Source organism: Coffea arabica, chromosome 3e (assembly GCF_036785885.1).
Source record: "Coffea arabica cultivar ET-39 chromosome 3e, Coffea Arabica ET-39 HiFi, whole genome shotgun sequence".
In the NCBI taxonomy this organism is placed as follows: Eukaryota; Viridiplantae; Streptophyta; class Magnoliopsida; order Gentianales; family Rubiaceae; genus Coffea; species Coffea arabica.
In genome coordinates, this window is record NC_092315.1 from 18,653,017 (window position 1) to 18,667,930 (window position 14,914).

The following is a 14,914-nucleotide window of genomic DNA, read 5'->3' on the forward strand; positions in this document are numbered from 1 at the left end:
TTGAGGTGAGTTCTTTGGGTTTGTCTTCTTCGATTGTAGTTTTTTTTTTTTTTCTGATGATTGGTTTATTCAAGAACTCCATATAGTTTGCCTTTTGATACTTCTAATTCCAAAAACTGATTAATTGTATTGTTTTCTTTAGTAGATCCCAGAGATTCTGTCTCTGGTCAAAGTACAATTTGAGATAATGTTGTCACTTTCTAAAATAATTAGAAAAACAATTTTATCATCTTCTCTTCCTCGGCCAAGGTATTATCTCTTTATTTAAGTTAAATAACCTTATTTCTCATGAACTTTCTCCTATTGTTCTTGACTCCAGGAATCTGTTGACTACATTCCAACAGTTATGGTTCAAGTAGTTATTTTTCATGTAATATGATTTGGAATTCAGCTTGTGTTTATTTTAATTGAGAATTTTATGATTGTAAAATTTATTAACTTAGAATTTTTTACTTCATTGAAACTAAAAAAGAAAATTAATCATGCTACATAGTACTAAGATGTCATTTGCACTCTATTTGCTTTCCATGTTATGATATCGTTCTTGTATTATACTGTTTATATAGTTTCAAATACAAAAAATTTGCTTTTTTATGCTATCTAAAAGAATTTGTAGTGGAACTTGATAAGTTTAAATGCTTTAGCTACAGCACCATTTTGATTGCATTGTATTAATTCATTTACTCATAATTGTATGTTGTACAATGATAAATATGTTTCTTGATTTAATTGAAGCAACTATTATCCATAGTTCAAACGAGTCAATTAAGTAGAGATGTTATATTAGATACTTATACAAGTAAACATTGGAAAATATCATTAAGCAGTTCCTACCTATAGTTTGCAATTCGAATTCATATCAGAAATTTCTTCTGATTTTAGTTACCATTTTCTACAATTTCAAATTTAGAAAATATTATTTGCACCAATTTTTTTATAATCAAGATAGTTTCAATTCAGATCTTTAACAATTATGCAGATTTGAACTTATTTATGAGATTATAAAGAAATGCCCCTAGCAAAAAACACCAAATCTGAATAGTTTCTACAAAACTTTGAAAAAGACCATTTAAGTTTCTTATCTATCTATCATTTTTGGGCATTATTATCTCTATAAGAAACATGTGATTAAGTCGTATTATGCCCACCAAATTATATAAATAGTTAGTCAAAAATAAAATTATTTTAGATTAGATTGGACGCAAAGTGATTGATGGATAAACTTGACTTGATAATTCAGGTTGAGCTTAAGTCGATGGAGAAATCAGAAGCATTGCTTGAGGGATTTTTCACGAACATATATAGATTCGAGAGATGAAGGGTCCAATTGATACTTTAAAATGTTTTATCATCTTGGATAAGTTTTAGGAGAGACTTTTTGATACTTTTCAATTACACTTCAAACATTCTTACATTTTCAAACTACCCTTATCTTTGCAGTTGAAATTCAAACATAACCTTTGATCACAACGGATTCTTATATAGTATAACGATAAGGATGTCTCATTGCACATTATTTTTATTGACTCACTATGTAACTTATGATTTTTCTATTAAAATCACATGATAAAATCATCGTACTTCAGGTCCTATACCACAAAATATTAAACAATAATTATTAATTATCTTAAATCACAAGTACCAAATTCTCGCGCGTCGCGCGGGCCGTCCCTCCCTAGTTATACTCTAAGATCAACTTGACTGAAATGGGACTTCGACAGCAACTTATTCATTATAATTGAGGATTGTGTAAATTCTAGACTAAAGAAACTGTTGAACTTCATATTAAATGTATGTTTAAGGTTGTTCGCTATCATATACGCTTGATTAGATACCTTACTCTTTGTGTTTGTAATTAAAAAAATTGATGGTGGCAGGATATTATTGTTATTTTTACTAAGTCTATTATCTTTGATTAATCTTTATTGTCCATACAACATTATAGACTCTACATTTGGACAGATTGTGCTTGTTGAATAACATGCTACCTGCTAATATTTTCAGTTTTTGAGTGAAATTTAGTGTATAAAACATATCATAATTGACTTGTGCTCAAATTGATTAAACTCCCTCGTGAATCTTACTTGATTTGAATTTTGAAAAGATTCTTCTAATTTATTTGTTTTGTTGGCATGAGACTTCAATTAATCATTTTTACTATTTGGAATTCTTGTGAATAAGCATGCATCTTGGTGTCTGAAAGATAATATTTTCCAATTCACTTTTGTTACTTTTTAAGAAAACGGTTCTTAAACTTTGGATACACTTAGAATTTAGTGCAATGGGAAAATTCAAAATTTTCTACTTGGCCGGTCCGAATACAACTAGAATTAAGTGAGACGTAAATATTTGGGACAAAATTTCAAAAAACTTAGCAGCTTGTTTACTTTTAGCTAGATGTAATCCGATCTATATTCTAATTCATATATCACTTTTTTATAATTGCAGTACTATGGTATTAATGATCATGAAGAGATGAAATAAAGATCAGCTTTTTGTCCATGAACACGATGCAGATGGCTTTTGGTTTGAAGACATAGTTAATTTTGCCCATGCTTTTGTATAGAAATCTATGTAGTCTTTATTTTGGATGGGTTAGCTACAATTGTGGATAGTTAACAAATATGTACTTCAACTAATATTGGGGACTTAAATATTTTGGATGATGTTTATTTTAATGAATTTGAAAATATGTCTATGGCTATACATGTTTTAATAGTTGATTGTGTGTTGAATATCATTGATTTTTATGTTAGTCAAAGCTATAAGGCTGTTGTGGTTGTTTGCAATTGTGCTGGAAATGGTTAGCTCAAAACAATATACGTGATTAGCCTATTAAATAAAGTTTATTGACAACATAATGTTGTCACTATCCAAAAGTTCACTGAGTGACAATAGTTTTAGTCATTAAATGAATAGGAAATCACTGATGACTCAAAGTCGTTACTAGATAACTTAATTCTGTGACGATATTTGTAGTAACTATGACCAAAAAAAAAGTCAAGGAGTGACAACATTAGTCAATGCAGAATGTAAGCTTGTTAGTGCTGACTTTGAAGTCTTCATTACAATACGATATTCTGTGATGACCTTCTAAAGTCGCCACATGGACACAATTTGTGAAATAGAACTAGTGACAACTTTGTAATAGTAAGGAAAAGTTGTCACTATTTTATTCTGTGACAACTTATGATTTTTAGTGACAAAATTCTTTTATCACTAAAGGCTCATTTTCTTGTAGAACTTTAATATCTATCTCAAGTGGAAAATCCTAAAACTGATGATTACTATAATTATAAAAGACTACTAGAGTATGCTTGGAGACATGCAGTAAAATCAGATCAAGAATATAGAAAAGCTAAAAAAGTATGTTACTTTAAACTCCATGATTGGACATCAAAGTGCAGCAGAGCAATGAGTGAAGTGTTTAAGAGATAAAATGAAATTAACATCTGCAACATTTATGCTCCTGCTTGTCTACTCAACAGCACCTCTTCTTTTGCCGATGGTATTAGCTGTGACTATGAGCATTCTCTTTCTCAAGTGATTCCATATTTTCTATCAATTAACTGCATTTCCGTAACCTCATACATATGATGCATCTTAATGCACGTCATACTTGAAGTTTTTGGGATATATTATTATCAAGGACGAAGTATGAGAAGGATAAAATTTGTCCTAGGGAGTTATGACCCGTGCTATTCCAAATATGTTGAAGAGCATTTTAGTAGAATAGACATTCAAACTGCATTTCATGCCAACAATGGAGAAGGGAAATCCACATTGAAATGGGGAGTCTACAGGTAAATTACTACTACTTAAACATTAGTCCTTAGGTTTCCAAGAAGTGTATTAGGTTCACTATTAATTGTCTTTACATGTTCACTCATAGAAATAATAACAAATTGACTGATGATACCTAATCATGTTTTCATTTTTATGACTCTATGTCAGTGATTCTGTGTTCAGGACATACAATGATCATGTCCTGTCTATCCTACCTATATATAGGAAACTCAAAAAAGGGTAGTCTCAAAATTTGGATTTATAGGTACCTAATCTTGCCTTTTATTTACTTGTGTTCTTAAGTTTTATGGCATTTGTAATTTGCCAGTCATTAGTCCAATACATCTACATCAAAGAAAGAACTAAGGTTGTCAAAAATACGATCATGTAACAAAAAGCAATCAGCATTCATATAGGTATAGTCAAGGTTCAGAATAAGTTTCTCATATAGGTATAGAATATCCAGCCAATTTGGCTGAACATGGTGTATTTTTTCTATTGAAACCAACGTGATGAAATAATTATGTTTTACAAAGTTTACTAATATAGCAACCTACTCATGTAAGATGGTTGTCAACGTCATAATTCTGTACTTAATTGGAGCAATGGCATACAAATTGAGAAGCACCCGCGGTCTTTATCAATTAAAGGATTCTTACTAGAGCAAAGATTCTTTCTTTTATTCTAGCTAGTTTAAAGCATGAATAAGGAATTGAATTGTATCTAACTGACGTTGTTATAATTGTACCTGTTCTTCATTAGTGCATGTTGCCGATTCATTCAACTAACTAAGGTTGTTTCTATACAATGCATGCAGGTTGGAGGGAGGATAGTGGAGTATGAAAGATTGACACTTGTGACTGTAAGAGGTGCAGGTCATCTAGTACCTCTCAACAAGCCAAGCAAAGCGTTGGCTCTCACCCATTCTTTCTTGTCTAGCAAAAATCTCCCTATTCATTGCTGAATTACAGATGAAGTCTACCAAAATTTTCTTTATTTTGCAATATGCACCTTTGTTCAAACATATAAAAAATAAGCACCCCTACGATGGAGAATCCAAAGCATTAATCTTTACAAATACACCCCCTTCAAATCTGATATCCTGCATTCCCAAGCTCAAAGAAATAGTAGTATGAATTTGTTCTTGAACCCCAAGTCTTGCATGATCTACAAATGCAAACGTATTCCATTGCTGTCACTTTTTTTCCTATTGTTCCTCTAAATTATTCCTGCATGTTGGCTACCAAAGCTTTAATGTTAAAGGAAAGAAAAACAAAAACAAAACAAAGTAGAATTTGGGCTATAATTAATACATCTTTAATTGGAAAGAAGGTGTAAATCCCATTGAATTGCAATAGCACATAAGAGATAGTAAACCGAAATCATTAATTGAGTTCACATTCAAAAGTTCCAAAAGAAAGAAACTTACTTGCTTCCTTGCTTGGAAAATGAAAAATTAAATGATAGTCCACACAAGTCAACTTGAAAAACAGATATTCTCATTTTATTCTACTCAATTAAATCTTTATTTAGCTACACCAAATATCACTCCCATCTAGTAAGGAGTAGAAGTTTTTCAATGGACTTATGTTGGTTGATCAATAGAAAGATTTTTAGTGTAATTTTACCACATATTTCAATTCAAGTTTGAATTATTTCTTGATTTATGAGGTACATATTTTAATTTCCTCATAAAAAATAAGCTTATAAGTGTTAGGAGTGAATAATCTTAACACCATATACCTTGCTATTTAGCAAGTACAACACCTATCAAGTAACCTCACAATTTTCTATGCACTACACTATGCAACTTTAGCCGTTAACACTGTAATGCACTAGGCACTCATAGACCTTTTTTTGAAAAAAGTTTCTTGTGTACCAGTGAAGTTCTAAAAACCATATCTTTGTCCCTTTTTCTTTTCTTTGGATAAGTGAGATTTTAAAACCACTTGATCTACCATTGTCTGTGAGAAATGTCTTAATTGGATTACAAATGTTTTGCTACAAAACATGAAATTTATTTGCCAAGAAAGATTCCTTTTCTAGCTTTCTTGTCTTAATTTGCTAGCTTTTTTTACTAAAACATTAGATATTATGTAGCATCATGTGCTTTAGAAAGAGTGATTTTTTTCTCCGTTATTTTAACCTTTTTCGCCTTCTTCTAAGTAGTGACACTATTAGAGTTAAATAGGACAATTACCATCGAGTAAGTGTGTATAAGAGAGATAAGAAAAGTCCAAACTTGCTTACCCATGAGAGTTTACTTGTTAAAATGGGCCATTTTAACAATTTTTTCGACACTCATAATGTCAGATGGATACATAACTAAGAAGGTGGCATGGCATTATTAACGGGGAGTTTCTTTTTTGCTCCAACTATATGTTGGATAAATGCATTGGGAAATAGGAACAAGGCCTGAAATTCCTATTAACTCTGTGATCTTCATCTTGATTAAGTAAGAGTACTATTAAATTGTAATCTTTATTACACTACATAGTTCATAGTTTAATAGTGAGTTCTCTCTCTCTCTCTCTCTCTCTCTTTCTCTCTCTCTCTCTCTAGAAGTGGAAGGAAGCAATCCTCCAAGGCCAAAGCTTTCTCTGTATTTTTGCTTTTCCCTCGTGAATCATCTACTAGTAAATTAAAATGAAATGACCACCACAAATGCTCCAACATTTTCACAAGGCGGATAGGGTGGAGGTCTACAAAAGAGATTACTCCTACCACAAAGACCGAGTTTTCATTTGGTTTCCAACGATAGTGCTCTAGCGATCCTCCACCAAGACCACTGACCGCCCAAAGAACCACATCTATATGGAGTTTGAGACCCTTAGAACGATAGCAACTGCAGTCCAAGATGAGGATAAGGATGATGATCATCATCATGATAGGACCCCCCTGCTGAGAGAATTTGTAGATGATAAGTGACTAATTTACGTAGTAATTGTATGACATTTTATATTATTTTTAGTCACTTTAGTTATATTATTGGTAGAATATGAATCATTTTGGCTATAATTGGTGAAAAATGCTTTTAAGTGATTAAATGAGGTTTTTATCACTTTTTACTTGGATTTTGTGTATTTTGACAGTTTTGACACATTTTCGTATTTCGGCTATAACTTGAGTTACAATGATCGGATTGGGATGATTCTTGAACCCATTTGAAGATAAGAGATAGATCTACAACTTTGGTGAAGACATCTAAATCCAGTTTGAAGGTTTTCCAGGTCAAAATGCCGAATTACAATAGAAAATTTCTACTGGTCGAAGCTGGAACAGGGCAATGAGCAGGCAAGGGTATTTCAGTCATATCTCAGCCTACACAGATCCAAATGAGGTGATTCTTGATGCATTAGAAAGATAACTCAAAAGGCTACAACTTTCGTGTTTTAGACATGAGCTGGTTCAGCCTCTAACATCAAGAAACGATTGGTTGAAGTTGGGCAAAAAACAGAGCAAGTGATCCACACTCGGATCCACTATTCATCCGAACCCTCGGTTGTTTCTGGGTTAGTGGATCCGAGCTCGGATCCATACGGATCCGAGGTACTGTAGCAGCTCGGATCACAGGTCAGAAAAGGCTGCTCTGTACGCGTAAAACTCAATTTTACCTCCACCAACTCACATTGGATGCTATACATGTGAGAAACATTCTCAGCTGTAAAAGGGAGATGTAATCCTCATTTCTTGACCACCTTTCATCATTAAATAGCCAAATGCATTGCAAAAATAGGAGAATGGGGAGTTCATAGCAGAAAAAATTGAGAGAGACATACGGGAGAAGCTTGGAGTGCAGAGATGTAGCTCTTGCATTTTCTGAGTAGTAGCAGTAGGTTAGTATAGAGTAGAGTGTTATCCATTGTTGTTTATTAGCTAGATGAAGAAGAAGATGGAGGATGAAGAAGGCAAGGAGATGAACTCATGTGACAAGGGTTACATTCCTTCCAAACTCTTTATCTTTTGTATTTGATTCCAAGTTTGGTTAATATACAAGTTTTGGATTTTGTGTTCAATATGTGTGTTTAAAGTTTAAGCCTTGGGTTTGGTTGAACTTTCTATGATTGTTAGTGTTTATTATTTGGTTATTTGATTGCTATGATTTGAGCAAGTTATTCAGCACTTTGGCTCTTTAAATCATGATTAATCTGGTACCATTAATTGTGATTATCTAAGGTGTTGTTTCTGCAATGAAAATTGAGATTTAACACTAGTTCAAGAAGTGCTAAACATAGGGAGTACACTCACGAAAGTAGAGGTGCATCTATGTGGTTTTTAGTGATTCATTTCATGTAATTTCATTGAAGAAATGAACTTGTAGCTAATTTCATAACCATGAGAATAGGTATGGATTAGTTATAAGTATAATTGATTCACTACGAAAGTAGGATTCAAATGCATAAGGAAATTACACCATAATTAGCTTAGATGTAGTACTCAATGATCCAAATATAGCACTTGCATGAGTAGTTAGGGATACCACAACCTAAGGAGCTTTCATTTGTTATTTTCTTGTATAATTTCAGTAGGTTTTAATTTGTTATAATTCATTGATAGTCTAAATAATAGAGAAGCTTTAGTAGTACCGGTAATTGCAATCTTCCTTGTGGGATCGACCCTTAATACCCTATACTCGCTCACGATTCGTATACTTGCGATAAATCGCGTGTGGGGTATTTAGGAGTTTATAAATGTAAAACTTGATTAGGATGAGCTTAATTGTATATGTATACTCCGCGCACGTCAAGTTTTTGGCGCCGTTGCCGGGGAAGATTTGGCAATATCGGCGTGAAGAGCAACTTTATTAGTTTAGACATTTTATTAGTTATAGTGTGAATGTTATTTTCTGTTATTTTAGTGTTTTTATGTGTATGTGTTTTATAACTTATTCTTCTTACTAATCTTGCTCTTAAGTTGTTTAAAAGCAATTTTAGGTGATGAGAAGGGTAGGTCAATTTGGAGGACAATGCTTGAGAAATGGAAGATTGGTAATGGATGGTTACCAAGTGCAAAGCTCCTTTAATAGAGGTAACCAAGAATTTACTGAATGTATGTCTTTTGAAGATGGTTTAAGGTGCTTAAAGGCAAAATTTGATGTAATTAAGTTACAAGTTCAAATGGACACCATGATGCATGAAATTGAGCAGAGGAGGAATGTTAATGTTTTTAATTCTTATCATGTGATTTGTGACTTGTGTGGAGGTTATCATGCTACTAATACATGTATGCAAGCACAAAATGTGGATTATTATGATGAATTAGAGCATTACAATCCTTGTTTTGATCAATATAGTGCTAATTGGAGCAATTCTCCTGCTTATGGTTGGGATAATCAATGTACTTATAGTAATTCTTCATATTTTTACGATTACCAACCTGAATGTGTCCAATATAAATCAAAACCATCTTGGGAGTTGGCAATAGAGAAGTTAGCTAATACACCTCTACCTTGGGAGTTAGAAAATGAACCATTAGCTAATGATTCTAATGCATCTTGGGAGCTAGCTGTAGAAAATTTTTCTAATCAATTTGATTTAGCCATAGAAAAGCTAGCAAATGCAACCTCCGACCGTTTTGATAGGATTGAGGAAAGGTTAGATGAATTAGCTTCTCACTTTGGTCGAATACATGAGCAATTGAATGCATTGTGTGAAGTTATTTCCTCTAATAATGTGCAAAATGATCCTAGCATGAATGATGGGAATATTGTATGTGAAAATGGGTTGCATTTTGATGAAAATGATGAATTTCAATTGTGTTTCAATGAGCAAATGTCCATTTCACATGATAATATCTTTGGAACTAACTTTGAACCTCAAGAGGTAAGTTTTAATGACTCATTTTTCAACCCTCTTGAGGAGTGTATAAAAAGTACAGGTTTTAAAGATATTCCTGCCAAAGATACTTTCATGACATTTCCTTTGGTAAGTTCTCAAGTGGTGCATATTCAAGGTAATATCTATGAAACACTTGGAATATGTAAGTCACTTCCATCTCTCATATCATTAGATCATGTGGCTTTTTCTATTAAGTCACCTTACAATGATCCACCAAGGCATAAAATGGTGGATTATTCGTTAACAAAACCTCCTTGAAAAATGAGGTGAAATAGTCAAGCTATTGACTATAAATAAAAGCGCTTATTGGGAGGCAACCCAATGTTTTGGTTATTTATGTTATTTTGGTGCGATTTTATGTTTAAAGTATGTGTTTGAGTCATTTCGTTATTTTTCATTTATAGGTATTGGAAATGAAAGCAAAAGTGACCAAATGAGGTGAAAAAGGCGAAGTTTGATCAAGGAACTCAACCCCTCGATTTGAGTAATTGTTGTTTTTGATTCGTTACAAGGGGTTAAAATGCATGTTTTGATCATTTTACATGTGCATGCATTGAGTATATTAGCAAACAAATGATCTATGATGCATTTTGGGAAATTGGGGTATTATTTGTAAATTTTCAAAAGTTGAATTTCTGCTAAAATTCGCAGCAGAAAACGCGTTTCTCAAGAAAACGCGCCTCTGAGTCGCGTGTTCACAGAATCGCGTTTTCGATTCTGCACCTGCAGAACAGAAAACGCGCCTTAAAAACGCGACTTGAAGTCGTGTTTTGATGGAAGTCGCGTTTTGTTGCCTGGATCAAAGATGAAAAACGCGCCATTGATAACGCGACTTAAAGTCGCGTTTTCTCACAGAACCGCGTTTTCAGTACTGCAACTTTTGGGAAGAAACGCGCCTACAAAACGCGATCTTAAGGCGCGTTTCTACTCACGTTTTCTGAGCATTTTTTTTTTAAAAAAAAATGCAGCTTCCTTGATTCTCTTTTTCTTCTTTTCCTCATATATTTTCTTGTACCTTGAGTTGCTTATTGTGTATTTTTTTATAGGTACATCACCAAAACAAGGGCTTGAAGTTACGGATCGCCGTTTTGATGTCTTGAGCCTTTGTTATCACTTTTGTTTCTCATTTTCCATTTTTAGGTTTATATCACTAATGGTTACCAAATGGAACTCATGAAGCGATGATGACAAGCGAACAACGTACCTTGAAGCTTCATATTCAATCACATCATAGGGGAGTATTACTTTCTTTATCTTGATTTTCCTTTTTACACATTGAGGACAATGTGCATGTTAAGTGTGGGGGGAGAATTGAGATTATATATATTGTATGTGATTGACTTATTAGTTGCAAATGTTGGACTTGTGTTAAAATTCAAAATTTTTCTACAATCTTGTCCAAAATTGCAAACTTGCCTCAACAATTTTTAAATTTTTTCGATTTTATCCAAGGGGTAACAAGTTCCATAACATTAGTAGTTCAAATTCCTTCTACATTTGAGATAAATATATGTGGTTTAAGCACTTTTTTTTTTCTCATTTAACTTGGAAATGACTATTATGTGATTATAATTTTTGCATTTGTAGGAAAGTATATCTTTTAAAGTGGAGAAAATTATGCCTATATATTTTTTTGCATATTTGATGAAATTTCTTCTCTTTATTGGATTTTATAAGTTAAGTGATAAATATGGTCAATAATTGCAATACTCTTCTCATGATTATGCTTTCGAGGGAATGTTATTATCTTTACTTTAAAAAAAAAATGAAAAAAAAAATGAAGAAACAAAAGAAAAAGACAAAAATAGAATAAGATTTGTTCTACTCCAATGATTCTTGTACTTAGTAACCGGGTGTCTTCATCTAAAAATGTCGACTTTCGCGTAAAACGGTACTTTAATTAAGAGTATGCAAAGCAACTTGAGTATGTGAAGTGTTGAGTAACCGGTGATCTTCATCTAAAAATGTCGATCCTCGCGTAAAAAGATACCTTCACAACTTAAGTAATATTTAGCTATATTATATAAATAAATCCCTCTTTAAAGTTAAATAAGAAGATGATCATGGGTTTAGAAAGCATATTATTGGCCATATGAGTTACTTGCGTATGAAATTGGTTAAAGATGAGAAATTGACTTGAATTTGTTATAATGGTGGTATAATTGGCTCTCCTTTACTTGATATTATGAGTACTTGAACTTGATTGAAGAATTGCATAATGGTTATTTACTTTGTTTTGAGGAAATGAAGTTGAAATGCTACATATGTTTATTTTCAAATTTTGATCATTGTTGGTTTGTATTTCTAATTGCTTGAGGACAAGCAATGATTTAAGTGTGGGGGAGTTTGATAAGTGACTAATTTACGTAGTAATTGTATGACATTTTATATTATTTTTAGTCACTTTAGTTATATTATTGGTAGAATATGAATCATTTTGGCTATAATTGGTGAAAAATGCTTTTAAGTGATTAAATGAGGTTTTTATCACTTTTTACTTGGATTTTGTGTATTTTGACAGTTTTGACACATTTTCATATTTCGGCTATAACTTGAGTTACAATGATCGGATTGGGATGATTCTTGAACCCATTTGAAGATAAGAGATAGATCTACAACTTTGGTGAAGACATCTAAATCCAGTTTGAAGGTTTTCCAGGTCAAAATGCCGAATTACAATAGAAAATTTCTACTGGTCGAAGCTGGAACAGGGCAATGAGCAGGCAAGGGTATTTCAGTCATATCTCAGCCTACACAGATCCAAATGAGGTGATTCTTGATGCATTAGAAAGATAACTCAAAAGGCTACAACTTTCGTGTTTTAGACATGAGCTGGTTCAGCCTCTAACATCAAGAAAAGATTGGTTGAATTTGGGCAAAAAACAGAGCAAGTGATCCACACTCGGATCCACTATTCATCCGAACCCTCGGTTGTTTCTGGGTTAGTGGATCCGAGCTCGGATCCATACGGATCCGAGGTACTGTAGCAGCTCGGATCACAGGTCAGAAAAGGCTGCTCTGTACGCGTAAAACTCAATTTCACCTCCACCAACTCACATTGGATGCTAGACATGTGAGAAACATTCCCAGCTGTAAAAGGGAGATGTAATCCTCATTTCTTGACCACCTTTCATCATTAAATAGCCAAATGCATTGCAAAAATAGGAGAATGGGGAGTTCATAGCAGAAAAAATTGAGAGAGACATACGGGAGAAGCTTGGAGTGCAGAGATGTAGCTCTTGCATTTTCTGAGTAGTAGCAGTAGGTTAGTATAGAGTAGAGTGTTATCCATTGTTGTTTATTAGCTAGATGAAGAAGAAGATGGAGGATGAAGAAGGCAAGGAGATGAACTCATGTGACAAGGGTTACATTCCTTCCAAACTCTTTATCTTTTGTATTTGATTCCAAGTTTGGTTAATATACAAGTTTTGGATTTTGTGTTCAATATGTGTGTTTAAAGTTTAAGCCTTGGGTTTGGTTGAACTTTCTATGATTGTTAGTGTTTATTATTTGGTTATTTGATTGCTATGATTTGAGCAAGTTATTCAGCACTTTGGCTCTTTAAATCATGATTAATCTGGTACCATTAATTGTGATTATCTAAGGTGTTGTTTCTGCAATGAAAATTGAGATTTAACACTAGTTCAAGAAGTGCTAAACATAGGGAGTACACTCACGAAAGTAGAGGTGCATCTATGTGGTTTTTAGTGATTCATTTCATGTAATTTCATTGAAGAAATGAACTTGTAGCTAATTTCATAACCATGAGAATAGGTATGGATTAGTTATAAGTATAATTGATTCACTACGAAAGTAGGATTCAAATGCATAAGGAAATTACACCATAATTAGCTTAGATGTAGTACTCAATGATCCAAATATAGCACTTGCATGAGTAGTTAGGGATACCACAACCTAAGGAGCTTTCATTTGTTATTTTCTTGTATAATTTCAGTAGGTTTTAATTTGTTATAATTCATTGATAGTCTAAATAATAGAGAAGCTTTAGTAGTACCGGTAATTGCAATCTTCCTTGTGGGATCGACCCTTAATACCCTATACTCGCTCACGATTCGTATACTTGCGATAAATCGCGTGTGGGGTATTTAGGAGTTTATAAATGTAAAACTTGATTAGGATGAGCTTAATTGTATATGTATACTCCGCGCATGTCAGTAGACCTTGGTGATGTCAGGCTAGTGCCACCCAAGGAGTTGCATAGCTTGGAGACTTGAAACTCAGGATAAAATGTAGTGGAAACATAGAGGACAAGAAGTTCAACAAGGAGATGATGGTAGAGGTCAAGAGTGATGAACAAGGGTACCATGGTTCTTGGTACACTACAGTCGTTACCTGCCCCTTTACGAATGACAAGTTTTTGGTTGAATATCAAACGCTAAGAACAGCTGATGACTCTGAACCCCTTAGAGATGTGATAAAAGTTCTTACAACAGGCTTTGTCCATCTCGTGTTCAAAAGCTTAACAGTTATGAATTGCTTGAAGAAGTTGATGCATGGTGTAATGATGGATGGTAGGTTGTAAACTTCAAGTATGTAGTTTATTTCTAACCTCAAATGAGGAAATGGAATTTGGTCATTACGATTTGCAGCCTCCTCAAGAATGGATTGGGGGAAAATGGATCACTGCTTTCAGGGTATGGATTTAAATGCTCTTACCTAGTAATTCTTTTGCAAGCACATATTAGTCCAGTGAATCATTTTTGAAATCTCTAGTGTCCTCAATTGGACCCACAGTGGTGTTGTAAAGATATTTATGATTGTGAAGATATTTATGAATTCTTTTCAATCTATGCTACCTATGAATATTACTTGAAATACAGAAGAAGTCCAAGTTGCTAAAGTCCAAGCTTGGAAAGTTGAGGGGACAAATTGGTGGAGTAGCATTGGTTTCGTGTTTTTGCAATGGGATGAAGATAGAGGTAAAAATTGATGTTGTAGATTACATGGGTTCTGGGTATCCTGCAACTATTGTTAAACCCACAGGAAATGGAAAGTATTTAGTAGAATATCAAACTCTGAAAACTAATGATGAAACTAAACTTCTCAAAGAAGAAGCTGATGCTTTCTACAAAAGGCCATGCCCCCCAATTGTTCGGCAAACAAAGCGATTCAAACCTGTGCTTTAAAACTCGGGACCGGACCAGGAACCGACCAAGTATCCGGTCCGAGTTATGCTAAAAAATCGGGCAAGTAAAAACCCGGTCAAATCCGGTCAAGAACTGGGTTTGACCTGGAAAAAACCGGATTTTCCGGTTCAATCAGCATTTTTA

At 33.5% G+C, this 14,914-nt stretch overlaps 1 pseudogene; it reads left to right on the forward strand.

The window, feature by feature from the left end:
• The first annotated feature begins 14,206 nt into the window (after positions 1-14,206).
• Positions 14,207-14,914, forward strand: part of LOC140038432 (serine carboxypeptidase-like 26) — a 72,771-nt pseudogene continuing 72,063 nt past the window's right edge.